General features: G+C 38.6%; 1 protein-coding gene across 5 annotated transcripts in view; it reads right to left on the bottom strand.

Annotated features, from left to right (window-relative positions):
• The window catches only part of CNTNAP2 (contactin associated protein 2), a 1,219,341-nt gene that overhangs the window by 500,906 nt on the left and 694,562 nt on the right, over positions 1-23,873 (bottom strand). The window lies entirely within an intron of this gene.

Raw genomic sequence — 23,873 nt, forward strand, 5'->3', positions numbered from 1 at the left:
CACATTCTCATGAGTTAAGAAGTCACATCATTCAGTTCTGTCACTTAATTCGCAAACAAGAGATAAGCAAATTTTCTGATACACACAAGCCAAGGAACACTTGGCTGGAGAGTGAAAGGTAGATTCTCCACAGACAGCAGAAAGCACATTATAAGAATTGTATAGCTACTGCTCAAGAGAAGAAAAACTCTAGAAAATAATATGATTATTTGAAAACCAGAAACTTATATAAATCATCTACCTTGATTTACAAATAAAATTTTAATCACATGTTCTGACAAACTTAGGTAACTATAGCAAAAACCCCAAAATGTTAACTATCCAATTTACATGACTACAATATTGCCTTGTCACACAACAGTGAAATCAGAATTGTATTTATACAAGCATTACACCTTTTAGAGACAAATGAGCAGACAGAGATGTTCCCTATGTATTTTTCCAACTCCAGTGCCTTCACAAATATTTGCAAGGCAGCAAAGCTATGAGCAACGTTTACCTTGAAACTATTCAACCCAATTCTTGAATACAGCTTCCTAGGCCAATACTGTCTCCCAAAATATTATTCATATCCCAGTTTTCAACAAGGGCAGCTGTTTTAAGTTCAGTACAACAGATATACACCTATTATACATTTACACATATTTCTTTTGTCCCCTCCCCCTCACATCCTCTGTTTTCAGTAACATAAAAAGATTAGGAAGAGAGAATATTTTCTAATCATTCATGGAGGAAAACTCAGGAATGACTTAGCAAATCAGATAAAAGGGGAAAGGGATTTATAGTGGTTTAAAATGGAGTTTGATAAAATTAATGGGAGAAATCATATGGCAGCTTAGGGTCATTTTCAAGTTATAAATCAAGATTGTGATATGAGACCTTTGGTGTGTAAATTGTTGATATTCCTAAGGAGAATTGAAAAAAGTGGATTGCTGTCTGTTCATCGTGTTTGTATCATATTTATATTGTACTAATACAATGCTTCAGGGCTTCTGTTGGTTACTGGCAAGGGCAAATACCAGTTTGGACTTTTTTTAAAAATCCTTGATGTATCAGTAGACTTTCAATGTATTTTCACCCTTCTGTGAAGCACTGAATTGCCACAGCAAGATTGAATCTGACACAAGGCCAGTGCTCCCAGAGGTTTTAAATTCTTGAGTGACTCCCCTTGACCTGCTCATTTAGCATGCTTCTCTAACTGGAATGGCAGATATCTCTGGAGCAGCTTAAGGTAAGATCCTCTGTAGGTAAGATCCATTCACCAGGATGTGGGGGAAATTTCAAACCTAACAGCAGCCTCTGCAGGATTAGGCCATTGGTGCTGCCTCATGAGCTCTCCAATTCTTTTCCTGTGATTAATAATAATCAGAGTTTTTTAATTTGCCCTGTGATCAAAAGTCAGGCTTAGGGTACTGGGAATTTTCTGGTGGTAAATGAGTGTATGCAGAGAAAATGGTCCAAAACATGCTGGATTAAATATCTACCACATGGAAATAAGGGAAACAGAAGACAACAACTTTTCAGCCCTATGTTTCTAGGCCATATCTGTGATACAGTATCTGAAAGTGCAGAGAATATTTAATAATGAATATACCTTTTAATATTTCAGATTTTTCCTTCCATTCAAAATCAGAGTATCTAGACCACAAAAGTTCAAATTCAAGATTCTGTGCAGAGATAACATACCTTAATTTCTTTAGCACAAGTAGCAAAGCATGAGGAAGTTTTTAAAGATGGGTTTTAACATTGTAGTTGTGTCTTGGCAACTTAAAAAAATTACACAAATTTGCTTAAGATTTTTGCTGATGCTAGGTTACAAAAAATTAACAGATATTTCCCTTTTCTTCTCTGCCATTCCATTAGTAGTTCTCTGACAGAACAAAAATTGAAAGAATATGCAAAAAGTCTTATTTTAAATATATTTCCATAATTAAGTCTGATTACTTCTATTTCCAAATAGCTACAGATGTTTTTCTAATTCGCACTGGGAATTTTACACTGGCACTGACTCTGCTGTCTTTTCCTACAGGAAATTGTGCTCTTCTGCCCATTAACTTGAGTAAAGAATGTCAACAGGATACCACGCGCAACCAATCTGTTAGCCACATTTCTAGACTGCTCTTTTTATTGGGTGTATTCCCTCAGGAGTCTACACTGCTAGTACTGTAAAATTATAATGAAAATGCCATAAAGCACGCAGACTTCTGACTTGACACCAGTATTGAATTTCAACACTGTATACTCAAAATGCCATTTAAAATATTGTCTAATGATTAGGTCCAGGGGAGGGAAAACTGTCACAACATGAACAGTTAATTAAAATTATTACTCTGATTATATGAAAAATTATAACATTACTCTCAGGAGAAATAATATCCCCTGCTTTATCTGGGTTGTATTCAAGTATACTTGACACATTGAGCAGTATTTTAAGTTATTTCAATTTATTTCACAGGACAGTGTTAGCAGACACCACTGTGGCATGTCTGCTGACTGGCCCCTGCAAAACCCTACCACTCTCCATGGAAACCTCTGTTTGAATATTGGATCTATGACTGTCTCCTTAGGCTGGTAGGTCTTGATACTTCTGATATCTGTTGGCAAGCATGGATATTGTTAAGATTAAAGCAACAAATATGACCTTTCAGACGTTTTGCCCTCAATTTACCATTTCCATAACCTGATTAAAAAGACAAAGTTGTGTGTTCTGCATACCCGCTGGCAAATTTTACTGTCAAGGTGCGTGCATATCTGCAATTAAGGGTATGTACACATGCACCCTGGGTAGGAAATGCATCCCTAGCTGATTTGGTGTTTAATTACTTGCCCTCTATTGCCCTGATTTATGGAACTCTGTCTTCTTAGAACCAATTTCCACAGCTCTTATCTGCTTTAGACATTCTGCTGAAAGTTTATCTTTTAAGCTCTGTTTTTAAGAATTCATAGTGATTAATCATGTTTACATATTTGCATGAAAAGTACTGTATCAAGGCAAATGACTGATCTGTAAAGAGGAAAAGAGAAGCATACCAACATTGCACCTTCAGCTACTGTTAATTGGCCCAGTCCATTAACTTCATTAGAGGAATGTCAATTTACACCAGCTGAGAACTTGCTTCTTTCTTCAATAAGTTAAAAAATTTCTTCTTAGGTTGACTTCTGCTGGTAGTTTACACTGAACTGTGAAGAACTTGATATGGTAATAAGGACTATTCCCTTATGTACTTTGGTAATGTGAACAGTAAGTAATGTAAGAATTAAAGTTAATAAGTATTTTAGAACAAGGTTGCTTCTCAGATTTAAAATGCAAGGCTTTATTACAGACAATTTGGTAGGGATTTACCCTATGCAAAGAGATACATGTCATTTTTGTTTTCAGTTGAGCTACTCTGTCCTGAGACTCATGTTAAAATTGGAAACAGGAAGATTAAAAGTAGGCAGCTTTGATCTGAATGCATTTGATACTGTCTTATTAAATCTGGCAGAATTTGAACTTTAGAAGTGACTCTAGTTGTCCAGAAACACAGCTGTTTGGTTGACATCGTGCTACAAGTGAAATTCCCCTGCATATAAATGAATAGCCCTGACTGGTGATTAGGCCCTGAGCACATGAGAAATTAATCTCCAAAGTATCATACTCTCTTATTAAGCCATGCATAACATGTTATCATATCCAGGTGATCTGCAAAGACTCTGCATATAGTAAAAAAGAAAAAGCAATAAAACCTTTTCCCCACTACTGTGGATTTCCACTATTCAGATATACACGATTTTCTCCCATCTCCACTATCATGTATTCGTTCACCATTCTTTGAAGTGTCTACTCTCCTTTATGTATATTTAATCTATCTCCTTTCTTGCAAATTCCCCTCTGCCAGTTTTTCACTCCATTTCCTGCCACAATCTTCCCTTCTGCCCATCTGTATCTTTCTTCCGTTTCTCTTTAAAACATCTCTTTTCCATGACTCACTGATATTGTTCCCTTCTATTCACTACTTCCCACTTTCTCCAATACCAACTTTTTTTTGAACTTTCATATTCCTGTACAAACATAAAAACAACCTTATGGTCTCTAAGAGTGACCAGAAGTAGATTCTCAGGAAGAAACCTATGAACACAGCAAACATAGGGTGATACGTCCCCTGGTGTACTCTCTCCCGAATTCCTGTAGTGTGAAATAAAGGGATATCTTGAGCCAGTTTCCACACCTTACTTGTATTTAATAGCTGTTGATGGACTTTTCTTCTGTGAAGTGATATAACTGCTCTTTGAAGCCAGTTACACTGTTCTAATCTGCAACAGTGTTTTGCATTTGAATATACTTGCATTCATTTTAAGTATACTATTAATGCTTGGATTGTGAGAAACACTGAATAGTCATTTCCTATGCACATTTTCCATGCCATACATGACTGCAAACCCAGATCACATCCCTCCTCATCCAAAAGCAATATGAGGAGCCTTTTCTGTTCTTAATCTCTTCTCATACAGAAGTTTTGATCAGTTTTGTCACCCTTCCCATAAGCCTCTTCTACTCTATCTTTCTGAGATGAGCTGACTATATCAAAATGCATACAACATTCAAAAGGTGACAGGACATCATTGATTTATACAATGGGTATTAGCTAATGGGTATCAGCTCCCATTTTTATTCCTTGTCAGGTGTTGTGGTTTCAGCCCAGCTGGTAACAAAGCACCATGCAGCCGCTCGCTCACTCCCCCACACGCCCCTGGCCACATGGTGGGATGAGGAGAAAATATAAAGGCAGGCTCATACGTCGAGACAAGGACTGGAAGGGATCACTCACCACTTATGGTCACGGGCAAAAGACAGGCTCAACTTGCGGAAGAAATAAAATCAATTTAATTGACTACAAATCAAATCAAAACAAGGATATTAGGAAGTAAACCCAAACCTTAGAACACCTTCCCCCCACCACTCCCTCCTTCCCGGCTCAGCTCCACTCCTGGTTCTCTCCATCTCCTCCCCGCCTCAGTGGCACAGGGGAACAGGGGAGGGGGGTTGGGGTCAGCTGGCCACACCTTGTCTCTGCCGCTCCTTCCTCCTCAGGGGGAGGAGGACTCCTCACTCTTCCCCTGCTCCACTGTGGGGTCCCTCCCACGGGAGACAGTCCTCCATGAACTCCTCCTGCATGGGTCCTTCCCACAGGCTGCAGTCCTTCAGGCACAGGCTGCTCCAGCGTGGGATTTCCCATGGAGTCATGGTCATCTTGGGGGGCATCCCCCTGCTCCGGCGTGGGGTCCTCCATGGGCTGCAGGGGGACAGCCTGCCGTCTCACCACGGGCTGCAGGGGCATCCCCTCCTCCAGTGCACCTCCTCCCTCTCCTTCTTCACTGACCTTGGTATCTGCACAGGTGTTCCTCTCACATCCCACTCCCCTCTCTGCTGCAGGTTTTCCCTTCTTAAATCTGTTCTCCCAGAGGCACTACCACCGTCACTGATGGGCTTGGCCTTGGTCAGAGGTGGGTCCGACTTCGAGCCAAGGAAGCTTCTGGCAGCTTCTTACAGGAGCCATCCCTGTAGCCCCTCCCCTGCTACCAACCCCCCCTGCTCCCCAAACCCAATACATCAGCTCGGTTTCTTGAAGAACCTGTGATAAGGAACTTAGTCTAAACCTTTTTTTGAAATTCAGATATATCAGCTGGACTGCTGTTTATCCATATGCTTACTGACTGCTATGAACAGCTGTGAGCCGCTCTACAAGAACCATGCAGCCTGTTTCTTTCCATGCATAAATAATTTCTATACTTTATCAGATTTTTACTGATTTTCATCCACTTCAGAAATCAGATTTATTCTCAGATCCTTCCTGTTATCCTTCATAAAGTGTCACTTTTCGCAGCTTCTATACTTCTAGAACATGGACTGACAAAAGAGGTTAAGTAATCAGTTAATAGTTGCTTATTTTTCATATTTGACTGCCTTTAGAACTCTCTGGTGAACCCTATCTCATCTTGGCAACGTTTCTTCATTTAGGTACTCGAAGTGTCCCTTCACTGCAATAACTAGGTATCCCTGGATCTCTCAGTTCCCCCTTGTTTCAACACAACCCTTCTGGTTGATGCACATCCACATTTCCATCTTCTTGTGTGTTGTCTGACAGCTTCTAGTATGAAATCTGAATTCTGCTAGCCCAGCTGCTAAGTCTCCTGAGTCCCAGGTATCCCCAGGGCAAAGATGCATAAGAATATATGAAAGTTTCTTATCTTTCCAATATTAATTTATTCTCTTTGATTATAAAAGAAGATACTCTCTCATTCCTTTACTATAAAAATACCCCAGAAGACAACTGTTTATCCAGTTTTCAATGTACAGTTCAAAAGAAATTCTGTAAAATAATGTTTGAGCTTTATGTTTGAAATAGTTAGGAGCAGGGAAGTGATTGTTCCCCTGTACTTGGCACTGGTGAGGCCGCACCTCGAGTACTGTGTTTTGGGCCCCTCACTACAGGAAAGACATTGAGGTGCTGGAGCTTGTTCAGAGAAGGGCAACCAAGTCAGTGAGGGGCTGGAGCACAAGTCTTATGAGGAGCAGCTGAGGGAACTGGGGCTGTTTAGTCTAGAGAAGAGGAGGCTGAGGGGAGACCTTATCGCTCTCTACAACTACCTGAAAGGAGGTTGTAGTGAGGTGAGTGCTGGTCTCTTCTGTCAGGTGGCTGGAGATAGGACAAGAGGAAATGGCCTCAAGTTGCGGCAAGGGAGATTTAGGTTAGATATTAGGAAAAATTTTTTTACTGAGAAGGTTGTCAAACATTGGAATAGGCTGCCCAGGGAAGTGGTTGAGTCACCATCCCTGGAGATATTCAAAAAGCAAGTAGACGGGGTACTTCAGGACAGGGTTTAGTGGGCATGGTTGATGGTTGGACTCGGTGATCTTGAAGGTCTTTTCCAACCTAAATGATTCTATGATTCTATGACTTTTTTTAATCAGAAAACCTTTCAGTAGATAAAATGGGTGGTGGACAAAATTGCAATGCCATAGTTCAGTACTTTTCACTTTAATTCTGGGTTCAAGCATGAGAGGGGAAAAAAAGAGAAACACAGGTAAATAAAACTTAATATGAATAAGATGACATGGTTTACAAAGGACCTACACTGGTTTTTTTATTAAGTAGACAAGTATTTTTCTGTTATGCAAGCATTTAGATCTTTTAAAAAGTACCCCCAAACATCTATGATTTCCTTTTAATCTCACTCAAACTTCCATTCAATAAAAGTTTCTTGGGCATCTACTATGCATCTATAAGGTGAAATGAAAAATCAAGAGCTCGTTTTAGGGTTCAGTTCTTTTTCTGCACTGGAGATGACAGACTCAGATCTTTAAAACAGAGCAAGGAACCAGATTTCTTTAATTTCTTTTAGTGCTGCAGGTGCTCATGATACAATCACTCTAGAAGCAGAAGTAAAGAAATAGCCCCCACTGAAATCCTGATAGATAAATAAATAAATAAAAATAATAATAATAATAAAAAAAACCCCCCAACTGTCATGGTTTAACCCCAGCCAGCAACTAAGCACCACGCAGCCGCTCACTCACTTCCCCCCCACCCAGTGGGATGGGGGAGAAAATCGGGAAAAGACGTAAAACTCGTGGGTTAAGATAAGAATGGTTTAATAGAATATAAAAAGAAGAAACTGATAATGATAACACTAATAAAATGACAACAGCAATAATAAAAGGATTGGAATGTACAAGTGATGTACAGTGCAATTGCTCACCACCCGCCAATCGACACCCAGCTAGTCCCCAAGTGGTGATCCCCCACCCCCACTCCCCCCAGTTTATACACTAGATGGGACATCACATGGTATGGAATACCCCGTTGGCCAGTTTGGGTCAGCTGTCCTGGTTGTGTCCTGTGCCAACTTCTTGTGCCCCTCCAGCTTTCTCGCTGGCTGGGCATGAGAAACTGAAAAATCCTTGACTTTAGACTAAACACTACTTAGCAACAACTGAAAACAAGAGTGTTTCAACATTCTTCGCATACTGAACTCAAATCATAGCACTGTACCAGCTACTAGGAAGACAATTAACTCTATCCCAGCTGAAACCAGGACAACAACAACGATTTCTCTATCATCTTGAGCATTTTTGGGGTGGAAAAGTGCTAATTGCAGAATTACCACTGAAAGTGGTAATCAAACACTTCTTTCCCCCAAATAATGCTAATTTCACATGACTGCTTTAAGTCCATTTTATTTATTTTATATTTTGAACCATTAGAGCTTATATCTTTAGAAGTTTCTCTGTCAGTCAACAGGACTCAAAACCAAGAAAAGCCAAGTGTCTAAAAACTCACAGTTATATACTGAGCAACAGGAAAAAGGAGACGAGTATCAGTGCAAGACTCCCCTCAGGGTCAGCTGCTTGTGACTCTGCCAGTCAGTTACTGTATTGTATGAAATGTTGTCTTTTGACCTGCAGGAAAGAGATGCACATTTGATGGAGAATGAGGGGGCAAACAACCTATCTGGAATTGATCTGTATGCACTTCAAGAGAGAAAGAGAGAGAAAGAAGAAAGAATACAAGGTTTCTATTAAATATGAAGAGAGGAAAAAACCAATTACAAGCTCCAGTGAATGCCAAGATAACTGTTCAGTCACAGTGCAAGAATGCATGTTCTGTGCCATGTGATGCATGTGCATTAGTGCTGAACGTCACAACTACCATTTTGAACTGAAAGTAGGAGAGAGACCCAAAGAGTGGCTGAAGATCTGGAGTTAGCAAAACTGACATGGTCAAGGATATCAATCTAGAAACCTTAATAATTGGACTTATTTTTTAAGAGTGAGGTCACTTTAAATGGAAATTGTCAACAACTGACACTTTAGTCATAACTACATTACTACTATTTTCCCATATTTCACTTTGGTATAGTTTCCATTAATGCCTGTTCTCATTAAATGAAGGGTCTTTAATGAAAGATCTTCCTGGAAATAGCTTCAGGTCTGCTTCCCTAATATTATAGGAACATTTAGATTTTACTTCAAATCCATAGCAATTTCTTTCACAGTCAGGTGAGAATGGATACACAGTTCAATTATCATAACATTATTGGAAAACTTTCATATTTCACTTTCTATTTAACTACGGGATCATTGCCTTTCAAATTTGCATATTGTATACAAGGTATGCATATTGTATTTTATACAGTATGTGTTCAAGTTTGCTTCCAGTGAGCAAAGCAAAGAGGCTTTGATGTTCATACTGCTTCAGTAGGAACAAAATTAGTGTGGTTTCTATTTTCAGTCCCAGCTTACTGTGTAGATATAATATTTGTGTTGACACTGAATCATATATTAGCAGGTACTTGAAGGTAGAGGCCTCTTTCCAGGGTGGACATCTCAAATATCGACTGGCTTACATTTTATTCAATTATTTTAACAGCTTATAAAAAGTTTTAGAAAGCGAGAACAGGTAAAAGATAAGCTGAGTCTACCACTCACAGTGACTAATTTGTAACTGTAAGAAGCATGCAGGTTTAATAGTTACCTTAAATGTACTTCTTCACAAGCCTTTGATTTTGGAGGGCAGTTTACTAATGCAGGTGTCTGCCAGGTCAGTCCAAGAATGGAAATCATTTTCAGACCAGTTGACATAGCTTAGTAGCACCATCCACACAAAACTCCTAAGCTTAAGACTCACTGTGCTTTCTGTGACCTTGAAATGTAGGCAAATTCTCTTAAATGCATTTAGACAGAGTTCCAAAGGAGGACAAATTGCAGGAATCATTATTACTGGCAAGTTTGACCTTGATGGCATGAGAAAGCAGTGGCAGGGAAAGAAAACTAAAAAATATCCAATGGCATTGGGCTTAACAAGAGGCTGGACCCATTGCTTCAACTGACTGCTTATGCAACAGTCCAAGCTACCACCTTATCTTTTATAAACATACGCTTCCCTGCCATTATTCTTGAATACAATAAAAGAACAGGAGCCGGGGAGATTTTTCTGAATACTATTTAATTGATTCTATAATGTTTTCTTCACAAGTTCTATGCCTTTGAAAATTGAAAATCTGCAGGGGAATGTTCCTTGCTTTAGAAACAGAAGAGGGAATTGCTCTTGCCATGACCAAACTGAGTGACTCATTTATGAGAATTATTTCATTTTCAAGTAAATTAAATGCAAAATCTAGAGATGTTACTCTGAATATGCAGTTTTCAGTGAAGTCTTTAAATTATCTCACCAACAAAGATTTGCACAGAAGCCAAAGCCTGAAGTCCTTTGTTAGGCAAAGGTTTTACTGACTCCCAGGATTTAAGAAACAGGTTGCTAGCAGTTTAAAATCAACAATGCCTTTCTGGAAAGACAGTGTGGGTTGATTTTGGAGCACTCTAAGGAGAGTGCAGTCGGACCACTCAGGGATCACTATTTGCATTTCACTCTCATTACAGTATTCATTCTGCAGCATCACTATAGGAAAAGGCCACAAAATAAGATAAGCGGTGAGAAATGCAGTACCAGCATTTCCTGTGTTTGCAACCAGGGCTTACGTTGGGCTTTAGGTCCATCATACTATATAAATAAACTAGTAATCCCACAAGTGATTTAACTTTGAATTTGGATCTGCTGTGAGCAGGGAGGACTGGACCATGTGACCTCTGAAGGCCCCTTCCAACTAAATTATTCTATGATTTTAAGCATGAATTGAACTTTATAATGCAAGTTTTGGATTTAGAATGCCTGAGAAGATGCATATTCAGCTGAGTTAAGCTAGCATAGTCCAGTGATGAAATGGATCAATCAGCAATGACAAACAGCAAAGTAAAACCTGGAGTCAAACGTTTGGCAATGGAAGAAATACTGAATGTTAGAATCTATTGCAAACTATCAAGACACTGTAAATAGAAGTAATAGCATACTAATGTTTGTATCTCCTTTGAGGAACACTACCTACTGAAATGCTTCTCATTATAAAAGCCTACATATACTATCTTATCCTTATTTATTTATTATTTTTCAGTAAAGACTGCTCAGCTTTCACCTTTGCTCTTTCTGGAAAGCTGCAAATGTCAGTTCCTTGATCCTGCCACTGTTAGTTATCATGAACAAGGCCTTACTGCTCATCCAATCTCCAGTTTCACTTGTTAATGGCATACGACTATGTGCAACTTCTGTGAAGAAGGCCTCAGAATATATTCCTTTTTATACAATTCTTAGGTCCAAACTCCAGATTACTTTAGTGACAGCAATGATGACAGAAACATAGGAAGTTTTAACCCCCTCCCTTGTCTCTGCAGAAGAAATATACCATTGAAAGCCGAGCTTTAAAATTAATAACGAGATTCTGACTGCATCAAGCATAAGTGTGAAAAACTAGAAAAAAATACTTCAACCGCTTAGCACCTTATTTTCATCTCTGTCTGATCACATTCATCAATTTATATAAATAGGATGTATATAAATATTCTATGAATATATATCTTTGAATTATGTTTATTGAGTTCTGGATACCTGATCACATCGATACACACTAAGAATTAATTTGTTGCTAGTGCTACAATCTTATTTATTAGACTTGAAGCAGATCCCAGTTTTCTGTATTTGAAGTCAAACTTCTATGGTTCTGAAATACATAATAGCACTCATTGCTACTGTTTGCATTATTGTAATACAGAAAGTTTGACAACAATATCCTATTACCAAAGTAGGATGTTAAATTACTGTTAACTCCTTAGGGGAATACCTACTAAGCGAGAGATAAAAATCCTACTTCAGTCTGGTCTTTCTGCCTCCTTTGTTTTCCCACATAGGCTAAACACGAACTGAAGTCACCAAACCTTGAGTTTTGATCTGAAAGAATGTACAGACACTTTTAGATTATATTTCTCACACACAAATTTCTTCTGCCCCTTTGGAACAGTTATATTTACAGGCCAAGGAATCTAAATGAAAGCATTGCTCTCCCAATTAGTCAAGTGCACGAAGCTTTCTGTGCACTTGTTGTTGGTTTTAGCTGTTGCAAATAGGGAGGAATTTGTAATACTGGACCAAAGTTTCTTATTGACTCCTTTGGAAATTTTTGTCATTTGATCAAACTAAAACGGGTATAGAATTAAATACTAATACCCAGCAGAACAAAGTGACAAAAGCTTCAAAACCCCACTATTCTGTAATCCATTGTCATTATTTTACCAGGAAATATATTCCTATTATAAATGCTTTAACCAGCTAAATGACACCAACTATTAGCAAGCAGTTCAAAACTGTTACAGTTAAGGGACAATTTTTTCACTATGCTACTTGCTCTTGACACTGCAATTTATACTCACTCACTAGACTAACAACAAACAAAGAAACAACCTGCTCTGTTAACAAGGACTCCAACTACAGCTGTGTTAATGTTTGCAGCAAAATTCAAAACCGCAAGGCCTTCTCTGTGTTTTGGATTTCATTATGAACTCAGTCCACGCTCAGTGAAAGATCTGCTGGAAGTCTAAAACCTTTGAAGTAAGCCCAAGATCAATATTGTGCTAACAGAAATATATTTAATGGTTTTACTTCAAAAATCACATAAACCCTCTGGTATTGGTTAGAAGCAGACAGAAGACCATTTTCAGAACCCTAAGAAATCATGCATGAAGCCCTTTCCTGGGTCAGATTTTAACCAGATTTAAGATAGTTTAATGAATCCAGATAAGCTTTGGAATTTCCAAACATTTATTCAAACTTTCAAGGATCTTACCATCAATAACATTAATGGTAATGACCATATAAAAACCATATTAAATGGTCTTTCAGTTAACAGACAGACGAATGATGAGACATTTAGGCTAATATGCCTAAAGCTCTCACACTTTTTCTGGGAAACAAGCATGACTGGGTGCCCATCTGATATGCCTGTAGACTAATACATGCGAGATGGGGAATAGACAGGAGGAATTTGAGGTGGATGTGTAGTTGCAGGGCTATGATCTCACTGGGATCACAGAGATGTGGTGTGATAGCTCATACAATTGGAATGCTACACTGGATACAGAGTCTTTAAGAAGGGCATGTCAGGAGAGCAAGGAGGCATACCTGTCCTGTATGTGAGACAGGAACAGGAATGCATGGAGCTCTGCCTTGGAATGGATAATGAGCCAGCTGAGAGCTTATGGGTCAAGGTTAAAGGGCACACAAACATGACTGACATTGTTGTGGGTGTCTGCCACAGCCCACCTGATAAGGAAGAAGTAGCAGAGGCTTTCTTCAGACACCTGGAAGAAGCCTCACATTTACATCTTCTGGTCCTCATGGAGGACTTCAACTATCCTGATACCCACTGGAGGCACTACAAAGCAGGGCAAAAGCAATCCACGTTTCTAAGTTTATTGCTTCTGGAGCACATTGACAACAGCTTCCTAACACCAGTGATCAAGGAGCTGACTAGGGGAGGCATTCTGCTGGACATGACGCTTACAAACAAGGAAGAATTGGTCAGGGATGTGAATGAAGGCTGGGGACAGCCTTGCCTGCAGCAACCATGAGATGGCAGAGTTCAGGATCCTGTGAGAAAGGAACAAGGAAAAGGCAAGATGAAAAATGTAGACTTGAGGAAATCAGACCAGTATACTACGAAGAAACCCATGGGATACAGTCCTGGAGAAGAAAGGGATCCAGGAGAGCTGGTTTCAAGGATCACAACCTTAAGCTCAAGAATAGTCTATCCCTACATGTAGGAAGCCAAGCAAAGGTAGTAAGAGGCCTGCATGTATCAACAAGGAGCTCCCAACAAAACTTGAGCATGAAAGGAAGCGTACAAGAGGTGGAAGCAGGGGCAGGTGACCCAGGAGGAATACAGACACAGTGTTCGAGTTTGCAGGTACAGGGCTAGGAAAGCCAAAGCCCATATGGAGTTCAATCTTGCAAGGATCATGAAGGACAACAAGAAAGGCTTCTCCAAGTACATCAGTAGCAAAAGGAAGACTCTGGAAAACACAGGCCTGCTGCTGAATGGGGCAGAGGATCTGGTGATAAAGGACACGGAGGAAGTCAAAGTACTCAATGTCTTCTTCACCTTGATCTTTGCTGGTAAGACTTGCCTTCAGCAAACCCAGGTCCCTGTGGCCAGTGGAAAAGTCTGCAGAAAGGAAGACTTGCCATAGTTTGGGGAGGATCAGGTCAGTGCACACACATAAATACATGAAACTTGATGGGACGCACCCACCCACGAGTGTTGAGCAAGCTAGCCAATGTCATTGTGAAGACACTCTCAATTATCTTTGAAAGGCCATGACGAGCAGGAGAGGTTCTTGAGGATCAAACCAAATCAATTGTTACTCCTACCTACAGAAAGGGCAAGAAGGAGGAACTGGGGAATGACAGGCTGGTCAGCTTCACCTTAATCCTTGGGAACGTGATGGAACAGGTAATCCTGCCAACCATTTCCAAACATATGAAGAACAAAAAGGTGGTTAGGAGTAGTCAGTATGGATTTACAAAGGGGAAATGATGCTTGGCCAACCAGACAGCCTTCCACAACAGAATGACTGGCTCAGTGGATGGGGGAGAGCACTGGACATTGTTTACCTTGACTTTAGTAAGGCTTCTGACAGTCTCCCAATACATAGACAAACATCATCATAGACAAACAAATGAAGTAAGGGCTAGATAAGTGAAGAATAACCTCATGCACCAATACATGCTTCAGTTGACCAGGTGGAAAGCAACTCTGCAGAACAGGACCTGAGAGTGCTGCCAGACTGAACCTGAACCAGCAATATGCCCTTGCAGGAAGGATGGACAACAGCCTCCAGGGCTGCCTTAGGAGGAACACTGCCAGCAAGTCAAGGGAGGAGATCTTTCCCCCTTGTTCAGCAGTGGTGAAACCACAACTGGAATGCTGGGTCCAGTTCTCAGCCGTGCAGTCTGAAAAAAAACCAAAAAACCCATGGACAAACTGGAGTGGGTTCAGCAAAGGGCCACTAAGATGATTAAGACACTGGAGCGGCTGATGAAGAGAGCCTGGGAGAGCTGGGATTGTTTAGCTTCAGGAAGAGAAGGCTCAAGGAAGATCTTATTAATGTGTACAAATATCTGTTGGGAGGGAATAGTCACGAGAGCGCCAGAGTCTTCTCAGCTCCCCTCCACCAGTAACAGAATAAGAGGCAATGGGCACAAATTGAAATGGAGGAAATTCCATTTAAATCTATGAAAAACATTTTTTACTGTGAGGTTGCCCAGATGGCATCTCCATTCTTGGACATACTCAAAACCTGGCTAGCCATGATCCTGAACAACATGCTTTAGCTGTCCCTCCTTTGAGCAGATGGGTTAGACAGTCTCCAGAGGTCCCTTCCAGGCTCAATGATTCTAAGATTAATTTAAAAGTATTTGTAATACACTGAAGGAAACTGAAGGGTCTATTTTCTCTCCCTATATTTAACAGGAATACCATGTGGCATAAATTAGGAAGTCCAACACTGGCCCTGTAGAATTTGGAAAAGAAATCCTAAGAAAGATTTATTCTCTGCTTATCAGGAAAACAGAGAAGAAAAACGAGGTAAAACTTAAAACTGACACAGGATAACATGAATTAAAAGAGGAGTGGACGCATTTGTAATTGGCAAAATATTGATTATGATTGAGCATACAGTAGTACCACTTTGTACCTTGCCTAAAGTCACTCAAGAAGTGGAAAAATGAGCTTTCATCCTCAGCTCTCTTGGCAGGAAAAGTCTGTTTTACCAGTTTCTTCCTAAACATCTAATTTCAAGTCTATGAGGAAAAATTTAGTAAATCGTGACACAATAGTCAGTACTTTAGACAGTAAAGAGACAATTCTGCTGTCATGTTCACCATTTTTTTGAAAGGCAAAGAAAAATATATTAAACAAATAAAAACTGCTAACAGTCACAAAAATATTTTAAAACCCAGTGATGTGGAACTATTATGCCAGTAAATTTCAGCAAATGCGGCAACAAATAAGTGTGCTCCAATACTGATACCATTTTATCTCATGATGGTGTTTATCTGAAGTAAAAATCATCCAAAAGATATTTTTGCAAAGTTTTAAAGATAGTAAGATGATTTAGTAGCCCAATGTAGTCAGCTGATTGCCCTTAAGCTCTGCTGAAAAGGGACATTTACCAATAATACGCTCAAGCACTTTTCTTAAATTTCCTTGCATATAAAAGCTAAATAATCTGAATTTATGCTAAAAAAATGAAGGCTTGAAAATCTCCACCTGATCCAAATTGACCTACAAATTTTAATTTCTAATTAATTGCAGATGATCTAAGGGACAGAGTTACATAAACAAAGGTTGGACACAATTCTAGAACCAATTTAGCCACAGAACTCTCCTTACTTTAAGTGAGTATTTCATATGCTAAATTGTCCAGGGATCATAAGTTTACCTTTAAGTAAAGATCAAAATATTTACTGGAGCCTTTAGAACTACTTTAAGGAAATCACCTAGAAAAGGAAGATTTCAGATTACCTCTTGATAAAAATTTTGCTCTACACTGTATTAGAAAAATACTGAACTGGAATTACTGTTCTATTCTAACGTATGCACATACTATCTGTATTATCCTAATTGAGCTCTTGGTTTTATCATAGTTCTTTTTTTATTTTTACACAATAATTGAAGTCAAACTGATTGGTTAGGAATTGGAGACTGTTATTCCATCAGCTATACAATCCTTTTATTGATTTTATCAATAAAAATTAAATATTATTCTTTTATTTTTAGTGTTTTACACACAACAGGATTTCCAATTTTCTTTCTGCACATTATTAGAATGTTAAATAACTCCTTTGAAGACAGTTTAACTTGTTTCTATTTTCTGTTAGCTTGTTTTTAGCACAAAGGGAAATAAGCAAAAATAATTAAGATACACTGACCATTGAATATAAGCAAAAACAGTAGTGAAAAAGTCTGTAACTTTAAAGCTAAAACCTCTAGAAATCACACTTCCATAGAGTTACAGCTTTTAAAATAAATTTGAATGTGACCCATGTCTAGATATCTTGTGTATCAGGTGTCCTTACTCCTCAAATATGTCAGCATATACTTCTTCACTATTGAATTGGAACAGGTGATTTCTAGAGTTAAGCACAGCTATTTAATTCATCTCATCAAGCAAATTTGGGGGTTTTTTTTGGTTTTAGTGGAAAGCTCACCAAACATTCTTGTTCATTTCCACTTTTCATTCCCATACAAGAACACTTTTGAATCCTTTTTGTGCAATTTGGAAACCAAAAGGAAAATACAGAAGTGGGACCTATGAGGATACCATAAAGGTGAGGCCATAAAAGAAATGAGGAGCACCTGGCCAATGCCGGCATGGAGAGCTACAGTCCATAACCAACCTGGTATCATAGTTCTGCATCTTTTAGAAAAATCTCAGATTTTTGTTTCTGTTAATTTATCTCTAGAATTAAATGTAATAATACTTTTTAAACCTAGAAATAAGTAAATATGGCAGTGAAACATGTCTTATTTGCAGCAAAGTATTTTACCCTTAAAATAGAAAAATAAGTATAAAATACAGAGTTCTTCTGAAAAGGATACCTTGTATATTTACATGTCTACTTCATAAAAAGTATATAGCATAATTAGGTCACAGCTGTTTTAGAACTAATATCTTTTCCAGTCCATCTTTCCTTTCCGTTTTTAGGACACAGAGGTAGATAAGTTTTTAATACCGTTCAGACTTCGCTTTGACTTATTGTTATTGGGTAACTAGTCCCTGGCTTTTACCATATTCAAAATTTGGTTTCTCAGTAAATTACAGAAAAGCACAATAGTTCTGATGGCATCTTTTCCAATTAAGGTCTCTGCAGAGATGCCAGTTTAACAAATGTATTCAATAATATTTTCAGGTTTAGGGATGTCAACTCACATTTCAATACAAAATACTAGGTATAGTTTGTCCTTGAACACCAAATGTTATAACACTCACTTATAGGAATGTGCTACAAGGCTAATAAACAAGTGAAAGACCAGGCTACGACACATTCAAAACAAACTATTAAGTTCCAACAAATTGTACTGCTGCATAAGAGCTAGCTGAGAAACACAGGAATGTTAACCTTCTCTAAAACCAAACAAATACAAGTGATCCTGATGTTTTTTATATAAAGTGCTTTTTACCTGGCAGATAGATATTGGAAGCCTTGTTCTTCACCTGCAATTCCAGAATATACATAAAAGGACAGAATAAAGACCACTTCTGGTAACTGAAGAGAGAGTTTCCAGGAAAAAGGAGAGAGAAGTGAAAGGAAAGTAAGTGAATGGCTTTGCTGAGAAAAGCAGAAAAGAATAGAGCCTTCTTAGCTCCAGTTATGTTAAAGGTTGCATAGATTTTAAAAATGCCTCTGACAGGGAATTTATCCAGAAATGTAAAAAACTTGACAACACAAATGGCTAGGCTACTTTTAGCCACTCATTCAGAAACAGCTTTCTGAATCAGGCAGGGAGGGATCATTGCCAAGAACCCCAAATTTACCCTACCCACCCACCAACTTAACTAATGAGTCCTTATATTCAGAGACACATGGTATCACAGCTGGGTTAATAGCACACAGCTGACTAAACTTTGCTATGGAAAGTGATTTAAACAGCCAATTGAAAAATAGAGCTATGTACTGATTCTTGATGTTAAGAGGCTTTATATGTCAATGAGCAGTATGGATGGGACAGGTTAGCATGTGCACAAGTCTTAACAATCAAAAGACTGGTAAGAGCAACATACAGTAACCAGCCATTCACAAGGAAATGAGAGACATGGATATCTAGGGACTCACATACTTAGGTAAATATTGACTTGCTCTTGTCACCATTAATTGAAGATTTTCTTCTATGCCAAAACTATTCACTAAGTGGTTTGTTGCCATATCACATGTGTAAAAAAAAAAAAAAAAAAAAGGCTAATTATTCCTAAGTACTTGTGTGGTAACATCTGAACATTTTATTACACAGAATTTAGCCATACTTTTATCTATTATAAATGGATTGTTTGAAGTGCATGCTGGTGTATTGCTGGCTTTCTGTCTGGGGAAAAAAATGTCTTAACTTCTTCCATCAAGGGTGCTGTTCTGAGAGAGAAAACTATTTTCTAGACTTTGGTAATGCATATAACATCTCCAAAAGGCATTAATGAAGGTAATTTACTCAGGTCATTATTTTGCATTCCTGTGAATAGTAGTCTGCACAGGGCAATCTAAGGAACTGCATTAGCTGTGATCCCAATTATTTTGGAGGTAGCTACAAATAATTGCACATCCAAAAGTGATTCAATTTCCATCAAAATACTACCTCACATGATTTAATGATTTTTTTTTTTGTACCCCATTTTTATATTTAAAATATAAAGGAGCAAAGTGTGATTTCTCAAAAATAAAATGTAAGACATAATTTTGCAATATGATGAAAACAATTACCACCTACAGAATATTATAATTTGCTCATTGCTCATTACCAAGCTTTCTTTCATTAAGTACACACATGCACATGTTTACTACTTGCTCAGGCTTATTTTAAAGCTGGGAATCCAAGGATTTTATTTTACCTTCAGAAGACGCACTGAGAAACAGTTTTAACACCAGAGAAGTGCTGTGTACACATCAAAGTGTCTCTGTCCAGCCTGCATGCACTGGCTTTCTTACAGCAGCAAAACTGGGAAGTTGACATGAGAACATGTGTGACATTTGCTTATTTATGAAAGATGAGCAGAAGGGGACATCAGTCAGAGCACAGCAGTACTTAAAGAATTTTCTTCACAGAAGGACTTTAAAAACATGGACACTGCAAAGAATTAAATTGACATCTGCTGTATGTTACAGGGTTCCAAAACAATGGTTGTAGCCATCCTATTAGTGCTAAGTTTGTTTGAGTCCAGGTCAGGTAAATCAGGTGAACAGGCCTGACGGACTTCCTTCCCTAGAAATCCTCCAAGGACATTTGAAAGTGCTTGTTTGTGCAAGAAATCCCATCAAAACTAGAGTGAGGAGGTTGAAAGCGATGGCCTTCCTCTGGAGTCAGGGAAGCGTATTCAAAGACACAAAACTAATCTACACTGGAATTACTGCCATAAATAAGCTAGCTCCTGTAACAGTAGCAGCCAAATTACACCAACATGGAAGTCGGGTGCCTTTAGCAGTAAGCCTCCTATCTGCCTTTTCTTCTTACATAAATAAGCAAATGCTTAGACCACGTTGAGCTCTGTGCTGACACAGGTAGGTTACTGCTAGTACCCCGGCCTGACTACTTGCTCATCTGCTGCTATGCTAAAACTGAAGCAGCAACCTCACGTAGGACAAAAACTGGGCAAATGTGTGTATCAGTCCAAACCCCATGCAGCTGATGGCTAATGCCTTGCCAGATAGCATGAAAACGGGTTTCTTACTGTTTTATGATGATTCCTCAGTAGTATTTTTGTTCTAAAATAAGGGATGTGGAGCTGAAGGTGAGATGGCAGGATCAAAAGAAAACAGCTTGTGTTTTTTTCATACTGTATATAGATATGCTGTGGAAATTGTGGTGCAGAATGTTGTGTAGGTACAAAAAGTGACTACATAAATGCCAAAAGTATACTTAACTCTCAAACTGTTACCTGTAATCCCCAAAGCCTGATGAAGTATGAAGGCCACTCACTCAGAAGTATGCAGGCAGATAGACAACAACATACTACAAAAGTATCAGAAACTACAGAAATTCTGGAGTGCCCATATAAAATCCAATCTAATTGTTTTATTCCTGCGGCCCATATCCTTCACAGATGAACAGAAAGTAGCTGACAGACTCCAAGGCAGTACGTAGCCATGGTGCCACACCATACTGATGCATTCAAGGCCAACTGGGGTAACAGAACTGAGATTCTACAGGGTCACTCAGTGACAAAACAGATACCAAGATAATGTTTACATATTGCTATCTTTACGTGGTTTTGCTTGTAAAAAAGCCCTGGAGGAGCACTAGGACTACAGCCCCTGTCTTTATATAGCATGACTTATAACAGCTGTTCCCTCAGGATGGTGCATTCTTTCTCCACCTTCTGTATTTCCATGAGTGTACAAAACTCACAGTGTTTGACACGCTGCTTATTTAAAGAAAAAAATATTTTTAGCACTTTGAGCCGTTTGGCCTCATCTCCTATTTATCTGGGACTTTCTCACTTGGATAAGTGCCATGCGCCAAATGGCATGATCCGGACCTTTCTATTTCATTCATATGTTTTAAGTAAAGTCTATCGTGTGCAATCCAGGTTATGAAATACTTGGCATCTTCAAATCTGTTGACAATAGTGGCAATGTTAGCCATACACACACAGTGTAAACCACAGGGATATGTTTATTTTTCTTTCATCAGACTTTCTTCTCAGCCATACAAAACTTTTTAAAATGACATTTTTGATGTACCAGAAATGAGCCATGACAGAGCTCATATATTGGACTCGTCCCTTAGGAGGAAGGAATAATTGTCCTCTGGAATCTTACAAAAGAGGACTGAAAGCACATTTAAAATCTTATCAAACTCAGCTTACTTAATTTATTGATGGGAAACATGAGCTTCCTTTTAAAACACTCTGAAAAGATGGATTTTTGTTCTGCTAATGTTTCAAACTGAGTGAAAACCGACTGAACACATTTATCACACAGTGTGGTTTAGACTGATAGACTGCCTCTGAGAAGGACATACTAGATCATTCTTGATTGTGAACACACCACCTTCACATCGTTTCCAGTAAGCTCACAGGACAGAAGCGTTTTGCTTTTGTCCATGCAAATTTTTACATAGGCAAGAAACACCATATTAGTCTATCCGTCCTAAAAATCTCTCTTCAGCAGTGCCTAGCTGTGCAATGATACTTCTCCGTAACACTCTCTTGACCTTCAGAAAGTTGCTGATCAGAGAATTCCTGAGTCAGAGGTGCTGTCTGTTTATTAATAGCTCTTAGTGGGAATAAAAGGAAAAAATACAATTCCTTTTTGGTCACATTTTATTATTCCCAGCACCTCATGGCATGGAGTACCATAGCTTGACTACACAACGTATGAATGATCACCTTCTTTTCTGAGTTTTGAGGCAAAACCCTGCTAATTTCACGTGGTGTCTCCTATTACTTGCACTGAAAGAAACCACAACCAATTCCTCTTCACCCTGACGCTTCTGATTTTAGAGAGATCTATCATATCAGTCACATTTTCAGCCTTAGTCCATTTTTGTTTCTCCTTGTACAGAAAGTGCCTCATGACTCTGATCATGTCACCTTCTGTTTTGAAGATACAGGTATTCTACAGCTGCATGCAATGCTGTTCTCCAGTTTGTTTTCTATGCCTTTCCTAATTAATCATGTCAACTACTTTTTGAACCACTATAGAGTTCTGATTTGACATTTTCTACTGTAACCCCAAGAACTCACTCCTAAATGGCAAGTCAGCTTAGAGCCCATGAATTTATTTGTAAAGTTCAGATTGCTTTTTTGTGCATCATTCAACTTTCCTCTACATCAAATCTTATCTATGATTATTTCATCAGTCTTTTAAGATCCTTCTGAAATTCTTAACTGGTAGTTTTTGAACAACTTCACTACCCAGAACGTGACAGTACTGAAAGCAAACTTTGTGATCTCATTCATTCAACTTTCCAATTTTTCTTTAGCAGACTTGTAAAAATTCTCAGTACAGAATTCTGTTTAGACTCCACTAGTGATCTCCTTCCACCGTGGCAATGACCACATATTCCTACTGTGTCTCTCCTATCTGTTACCTGCACAAGGCAGGTGCATTAGTACTTATTGCCTTGTAAGCAATGCTGATAGCATCTGCAACACCCAGTCATGATGTGCATTATGTCAGGTGCTGTATCCATACACCAGAATACATCAGAATACACCAGAGGTGGGCAGTATCCTGTTAAATAATAAATACTACTACTATTAGTAATAGTAACAAATTAGCGTTTATTAACAGTAAATTCACATGAGAATAAAAATACCTTAAAGATAATTCAGAGAACTCAGACTAACACTAGCACATTCTGTTAAAGATCACTTTGTCCCCAGAAAACTTAAAAAATAAATAAAATATAATCAACATCACTGGGAAAGTCAGAGGCAGAGACACAAAGTGGCATGATGAAGATTTTACAGCACAGCCAGCAAATGAAAAATATCTGTTCTTTCACAATCTGTAAAACCTTCAGCTAGGCCACATAATCTTCAACGTATCAGACTTCTAGCACCTACAGAGTTGAAAATATTTTGCTGTTCTTGGATTACACTCAGCTGCCCACAGTGGGAATTAATGGACATCCTGGCAAACTCACCAGTACCATTAGGTATCTTGAATAAGTAAGAAACTGTGTTAGCATTCTGTTCCTGCATTTTGTAATGTGACAATTAAAACTCTGTGTTCAATGGTGGGGGTAGGGAGAGAGGGAGAATAGAGAACAGAAGCGTTTTTTTCCTGTTTGTTTAGCCTGTCGCTTGGGATCGGCAGAGATGAAGAGTGCCAGCTGTGGATTTTTAATTTTGCTGCTTTATTCAGAGCTAAATTGGGTATTTTCACAGAGAAAATTTCCACAGGCAGCATATGCCGTGCTAAATGTTTTGAACATTTTGATCCCTAGATGTATATACTGTCACTCCCAGGTACGAGCAACATCATTTAACACCTTGTGATGTTAGATAAGATGATACACATAGCAATGAAAGTGATAGACTAAAATGAAACTGAGACAGTGCAATTCACCAAACTTTACACTGCACCTGGTGTCATGAAAAGCTAGTAAATGTATTAACAAAAAGATTTTCCTCTTCAAAGTTTTACAAATTGGAAGTACAAGTTCCACTTGGTTTCTTCTTCTTTTCAGTTCCTAAAAATGATATTGTTCCAACTCTAACATCAAGTACATCA

This window comes from Aquila chrysaetos, chromosome 3 (assembly GCF_900496995.4).
Source record: "Aquila chrysaetos chrysaetos chromosome 3, bAquChr1.4, whole genome shotgun sequence".
Taxonomy (NCBI): Eukaryota; Metazoa; Chordata; class Aves; order Accipitriformes; family Accipitridae; genus Aquila; species Aquila chrysaetos.